At 44.0% G+C, this 7,359-nt stretch overlaps 1 pseudogene; it reads right to left on the bottom strand.

The window, feature by feature from the left end:
- Nucleotides 1-731: 731 nt before the first annotated feature.
- LOC145418135 (uncharacterized) lies at nucleotides 732-2,658 on the bottom strand (annotated as a pseudogene).
- Nucleotides 2,659-7,359: the final 4,701 nt, after the last annotated feature.

Below are 7,359 nucleotides of genomic sequence, written 5' to 3'. Positions count from 1 at the left end.
GAATGGTGGGGAAGCGTCAGGTGGGAGGAAGTGTCGGTGACGAGGGTGACATAATAGCCCTCTCCCAAACTTCCCTAGTGCCTCCCGATGCCTCTCGGAAAGCCTTGGCAGACTCAGGGTAGTCAGGGCGTTGTCGTAGCCGTCATAGGCAGGGCCCAGGATGATCCTGCACGCCCTTTTCTGTGTCCTCTACAGCTGCTGTTGTTGTGTGAGGGTGAGCGAGGAGGACCACGCTGGGGAGGCGTACATGAGGGTAGGGAGTATGAAGGCGGTATAAACTTTACGTAGCTCCTTCACTGGCATTGCCAGTGACTTGAGTCTACGCAGCATGTACAGTTTATGTGAGGCTGTCCTCACTATGTTGACGACGTGTTGCTTCCAGCTCAGCCAGTCATCCACCGTTACACCGAGCAGCCTAGTGGACTGGACCAATTGGAGGGGATGGGCGCTCACTGACAGCTGAGGACGAGCCACGGCCTGTGAGGAGGTACAGAAGTGCATCATCAGGGTCTTGGTGTGGTTGATTGTCACTTTGTTCTCCTCAGTCCACTTCTTGAGTCTGTCCAGGGTGAACTGGAGTGGCGAGTAGTTTGACTGCCTGGTGTTGATGGGAATGCCAACGGTACTGTCGTCAACATACTTCCACCGATGCGGGATGTCCATGAGGGCATCATTGATGACGCTGAGGAAGCACAGTGGACCCATTTTGGTGCCCTGGGGAACCCCACAGGTCAGGGGGAGGAGGCAGGAGATCGACCCCTGATACCTGACGGCCTGCTGTCGCTCGGTGAGAAAGTCAGCCAGCCACGCTACCAGTTGTGGATGGAGTCCCAGTCGTATGGCCTTGTTGATGACAACAGTGTGGTCAACAAGGTCAAATGCCTTTCTAAAGTCAACAAAAGCGACAGCCAGAGAGGAGTTGCATTTGTCCAGGTGGCTGTGTAGGAAGTCAAGAAAACTGACAAGGCAATGAGTAGTGGAGGAGGACTTCATGTTACCAAATTGTTATGTATCTATTGAGTTTTTAATTTTATCATATGCCAAGTCGAAAACAAAATCCTCGCAAATAAGGCTCGGGATGGGGGTAATGGCAATTGGTCTGAGGTCACTCAGTGACTGTGGGCTATGAATTTGGGGATGGGTGTTACGTAGGAAATTTACCAGTCACTTGGGCAGGAGTTTTGAGATAATGAGGCATTAATTATGGAGGACAGTGGGAGAGCAAGTTCTGGGGTAAATTCTTTGTAAAGTTTGATTGGCAGGTCAGAAGGTGTAGTAGATCTGTTATGCCTCAGTTTCTTCAATTTTGTAGCTACGTTGGCCACCTGGACAGAGGGGGATGGTGAGGGGGAAGGGAGGTAGGCAGGTAGGAGAGAAGGGTCGAGAGGGGGCAGACTCTGACAGACAGAGGCAAAGTGACTGTTAATCTCTCGAGCTGCTAGGTCAGGTGATAAGTGAGAGGTACAGGGAAGAATAGAAGTTTGCTTTTGTAAGCCACAAAGAGCTTTGACTTTACTGAACCACAGACTGCTGTCTTGCTGTTTGAGGTGATGTAGTTTGTTTGGGTAGTAAGATGACTTGGCTGCCCTGATCTCCCTGATGACCCTGTTCCTCAGGGACCTGAACAGGACGCAGTCAGTGTAATAAGTCCTGTTGCGTTGTTTGATGAGTTGCTTGAGGCGTGTCATCCATGGGGCATCTGATGTGTCCACAGAGAAATCTTTGACAGGGAAGAAGTGGTGAAAGGCTTCAGTCGTGGTTGTGGCGTAGTTCCTCCACTTGGTATCCACATCCTCAGCATCCAAAACTTCCTTCCACTGGTGTTGAATTATCCACCTTCCAAACTCCCTCATGGCAGAGTCCGGCATAGGGCGGTGGTATCAGGTTACCCTTTGCCTTGGCATGGAGGTGTTAGGTGCCGACGTCCATAGAATGGTTTTATGGGTGCTCCGGCCGAGAGGGGGGAGAGGTCGGGGAGGGGAGTACTGCTGGGCCATATCAGTGATGATAAGGTCCAAGGTTGTTTGCTCATGGGTGGGGAAATTCACGACCTGAGTAAGATTTAGCTGGTGTAAAATTTCACTGATGTCCAGGCGATTGAAGTCCCCACATACAACCAGCTTTGCAGCAGGAAATCTCACTCATAGGGCGTCGGCAGTCTCAATGATATGATTGGTGAGGAGGTGGGCGGTGGGGGCGCGTGGAGGGTGATACACCAGACACACGATGAGAGATGCAGTGTGACGGGGGTGGAGACGGGGGTTTAGCCTAACCCACAAGGCCTCAACTCCCTCGGGATTCTCAACACTGAGGTGTGAGGGATTCAGGTCAGTGCGACAAAACAACACTACCCCTCCACCCCTGCGATTAACCCTGAGATGGTGAAAACACAAAGTTTTAAATGTTACACACTTTAGGGGTAATCTGCCACGCCTCTGTAATTGCCATATCACAGCCTGTAGTGCACACTGCTTCGATCACTTCCTCCATCTTGTTGGTCAGTGAGATTACGTTGGACAGGAGGAGGGTAGGAAGGTTATACCATACACGTGGCACTTCACAAAGGTTGCGAGGCCTTGGTACAACATTTTTTGTTTCTTTTTTCCGCTCGTAATCACAGGCACTGTGCGCACAATAGTCTACCACCTCGTCCACCATGATTGCAAAAAAGTTCCAGGTCTTTCAAGCACTGAATCACTGAACTTAGTGGATAGACTGGGTCCATACCAGTAGATTAGAAGAGCGCACATTCGCCACTGCACATTCAACTCAGTCTTGAACCTTAAGTGCAGGGGAGGGAACAGGGTCAACAGGCTGAACCCAGGCTGCTACGAAGCGCCAAGTCACACCAGGGGCGGGAGGTCGCGTAAACACGTCCGCTCGCCACCACTGTCACTCAGTGTGTGTGTGTGTGTGTGTGTGTGTGTGTGTGTGTTTGTGATGAACCGTCCTGGTTCTTCATGGTGCTATTGCTGCTGCAAGGACATACAGCCCTGGATGTCTGGGTTGGTGAGTGGCTGGGTATGGGGATATCATGTTCACTGGTGAATATGGCAACAGAGAATATACAGTAGGTCCTTTGTGGTAACAAGTAAGCCATCACTTGCAGAGGAAGTAGGTCCATCATCGCATCATTTACATTCAACTGTAGGGGAACATAGCTCCATGTAAAATAGGCAAGGTCCCTTAACTGTGTAGTAGGTCCATGGGGGAATAGGTATATTCCTCATGAGGGATATATGTTGGTGATGAAGGAATATGTATGTTTTCCATAAGAGTTAAACAGGTCCATGAGGAAACTCATCTCTCACATAAAGAACAGTAGACCCAGGAGGAAAAGTTTTGTTCCCCTCATATGGGGAAGCAGGAAAACGAAGGAAACAGAAGAGGACCCCTCATAACTGAATGTATGTCCAATTGGAATGGGTTAGTCCCCACAATGTGGGCAAAACAAGCATATTGGGAATTACTGAGGCCTCATCTGAATTCGATCTACATGCCTGACCTGTCAACTATAACCGAAGGAAACGTTGAGGTTACTCGCCGCTACCAGAACATCGCACATGAAATGCATTATACTCGTACATTTGGGTCATTCTACTGAAATCTGTTAAAACTTCAATTCAGTCACTTCTCATTGATCTGGAGTTGGATCCATGCACGAAATAATGCACCTAATAGTAGGATACATGCGGCAAGACGTGATAGTAAGCGATGCTTCACCATCCGTCTGATAAATCAGTGGTGTAGTGGGGGGTAGGGAGGGGTAATTGGGGGGAGGATAGAAGCATACGATTAATCTGCCCTCTAGTGGCAGGCTACCCTCTCCTTGTATTAGTGTTCATGATTGTATGGTAGGTTAATGTGGTTCAAGTCATAATTACCGGAGCCTGGGTCCCTCCTACGTGCAGTGGGTAAGAAATGACCTGTCCTCTTTTTCTTTAACTGGCCAACAAAGGATTCAGTTCAGGAACAAAATCAGGTTTTTCAAGAGAATTCGATTGCGTGATTTCTAATATCAGCTTAAATTTACTCTATGTCATGCAGTTTTCCTAAACCGAATACCTTCATCTGTGTCCCTATGATACAATATTAAGTACACATAGTCACTTATTTACACTTACACATATCAACATACCATGCAAACATGAATGTTTTTGTTTCACATTTAGCTGCTGAGAATGCCTCTTGGTTGTATGAATGATTTTTTTTTTTTTTTTTTATAAATGTGGGAGTTTTACTCCAAAAAAGCAGAGACGCAATATCACATGCCTTTTGAAGGCAAATTATTTCCATTGCTTCGGTGTCAAGGTTGGAGATCAAGACAAGCGACGGGCGCCTCACATCTGTTGTGTGACTTGTTCGAACTCTCTTCACAAGTAGCCTGCAGACAAAGTCAAACTTGCCATTTGCAGTTTTTATGGTGTGGAGAGAGCCAGTTGACCACACAGCAGGTTGCTATATCTGCATCTCTTAAGCATTGGGTTTTTCGTTAAAAAAAAAAAAAAAAGTCACCACACACTATACAAGATGACAAAGAAGAAGCGCTGCTGCTAGTGAATCGGATTTTGAGTTTCAGTCTACTGAAATTAGGAAATCGCATCTAGTCATTCAAAGTGACCTCAACGGCCTTGTGCATAAACTGAAATTAGGAAATCACATCTAGTCACTCAAAGTGACCTCAATGACCTTGTGCATAAACTGAACCTCTCAAAACAACAGTCAGAAGCACTCGGCTCGGGGTTACAAGAGTGGAACTTGCAACATCCAGACAAAGGGTAACGGTGTTAAGGAAAGAGCAGCAAGATCTTAAACAATTCTTCAAGTCAGACAGTTCACTGCTTTTGCTGCGATACTGAAGGCCTTTTTAAAAAATTCTTCAAGTCAGACAGTTCGGTGTTATTGCTGTGATATTGAAGGCCTCTTTGGTGCATTGAAAAGGCCCCACGTTCTTGAATGTCGACTTTTTATTGGTGCTATCAAATTAAGTCTCAAGGCAGTTCTGCTCAACAGTGGGAACACTTTACCATGTATACCTTGGGTTCTGGCTCTTGAAATGAAGGAAACCTATGATTCAGTGAAAACACTTATTTCTTTGACCCAGTATGGGAAGTTCAACAGGAAAATTTGCAGTGATTTGTTGCTAGGATGTATGGTAAGGTGACCAGAGTTCCACTTCTAGGCGGGACATTCCTGCTTTTTTGACGTCTCTCGCTTTTTATTTGTGACTAAAATACCCTGCTTTTTAGCAAATTATCTCAAATATCTCAAAAAAAGAATATATATATATATATATATATATATATATATATATATATATATATATATATATATATATATTGTTACGGAACAGAGAAAGATAATGTACACTTTAAGTGAGAATACGAAGAGTCACTACTGTCCCGTAAAGTTCCAGGTTCAAAACAAAAGAGTTAGGTAAAATTACAAGTTAAAGTTTAATGCTTAAATTAACAACAAAACATTCAGGACTCATAAAGATAATGTAATGGCAAATAAACAGGTTAAATATATGGTTAACTGCAATAGCCTCTATTAACACGAAATTAGCAAGAGTAAATTTATCTAAGTCAGCCCTGATAAAATGAGATACCAGATAATACTCAGTGAATGCCAGATAAATAATTACAGATACAAACCATTATCAAAAATGACTGACATAAAGATCCATACATGAATTACAAAAACTTCACTAAGCCTACAAATTAAACTTGTGCTATACAGTACAAGAAAAAATGCAACAACAGTTATACTCAAATTACACACAGCTGCTAGATGGTTGGAGACTTCTTGAGCACTCACAATAATAATAATATCTGTACAGGGGAGGACAGAGATGTGAACAAAATGAGGAGCAGATCTAAGTGGCAATGATGCAGAGACTGAGCTCATTATATAGGGGCCAGGAGAGCTTGATACAACTTGTAATGAGGACGCGCAAATGAAGCCATGGGGACAAAGAGATGACAATCCCGCAAAGTATAACAGAGATGTCGACTTACTCTACTATAACGGTAGAAGGGGGGAACTGAGGCAGAACACGCTCGTGATCAAACATGCAGCAACTGTGCGTTAAAATTACACAAAGGATGATGAAATCATAGGCTATGTAACACCTCCCCACAAAGAAAAAAGAAATTTACAAAGGAAATTTCTTATTACTCTAAAACAATCTGTCTAAAGTCTAGATAAGCAATCTGCAATAATATTCTCTTTCCCCTTGACATGTTGTATGTCTAATGAATACTCCTGAAGAAGTAGACTCCATCTTGTCAATCTCTGATTTTTATCTTTAAACTTACTAAGGAATTTCAGTGGGTTATGATCGGTATAAATGACTATGGGGTCAAAACCAGAACACAAATAAAATGAAAAATGCTGTAAACCCAAAATCAAGGCCAAAAGCTCTTTCTCAATAGTTGAGTAGTTCTTTTGAGGTGGAGTGAACTTCTTACTGTAATAAGATACAGGATGTTCAATACCCTGATCATCCTCTTGCAGCAAAACAGCCCCAGCTCCTGTATCACTTGCATCAACAGCCATCTTAAAAGGCTTAGCAAAATTTGGAGTAGCGAGCACTGGCTGACTTAATAGAATAGCTTTAAGTTTGTTGAAAGAGGATTCACAGTTATCGGTCCAGACAAATTCAACTCCCTTTTTCAGTAGGTCAGTAAGTGGTGATACAAGAATAGAAAAGTTAAGAACAAATCTCCTGTAATAACCTACCATTCCCAAAAATCTTTGTAGCTCTTTCCTACTTTTAGGTCTGGGAAGATCACTTATAACCTGAACCTTAGCTGCTGGTGGTGCAACATGTCCATCACCAATTACATACCCAAGGTACTGAACTTTAGCTTGACCAAACTCACACTTTGATAAATTAGCTACAAGATTAGCATGAACTAAACGGTCAAGAAATTTACTGACATGGCATAGGTGATCTTTCCAGTTGTCACTGAAGATTAATACATCATCAATATAAACAACACACCCTGCCAAACCCTCTGTTACAACATTCATGAGCTTCTGAAATGTGGCTGGTGCATTCTTCATACCATACGGCATTACAGAACATGCAAAAGCCTTTCCTTGGGTGGTAGATGAGAAAGCTTAGTCTGGAGATCATTCATGATATCAGGATTCTTCCCCAAACTATCACTCAGGCTCATACTGCATGGGAGAGCTTCACTTGCAGACTCGGGTGGAACAGCTACAGTGCAGACTGGATTATTTTCATCCCGCTTGTGATATAACTTTAGCATGTTGATGTGACATAGTTGCTTGCTCTTTCTACGATCTGGTGTGGCGATGACATAGCTGACATCACTGAGTTTCTTCTCC

Source organism: Coenobita brevimanus, chromosome 112 (assembly GCF_032717465.1).
Source record: "Coenobita brevimanus isolate Jiangsu-jjx chromosome 112, ASM3271746v2, whole genome shotgun sequence".
Taxonomy (NCBI): Eukaryota; Metazoa; Arthropoda; class Malacostraca; order Decapoda; family Coenobitidae; genus Coenobita; species Coenobita brevimanus.
This window is presented reverse-complemented; position numbering and strand designations above follow the sequence as displayed.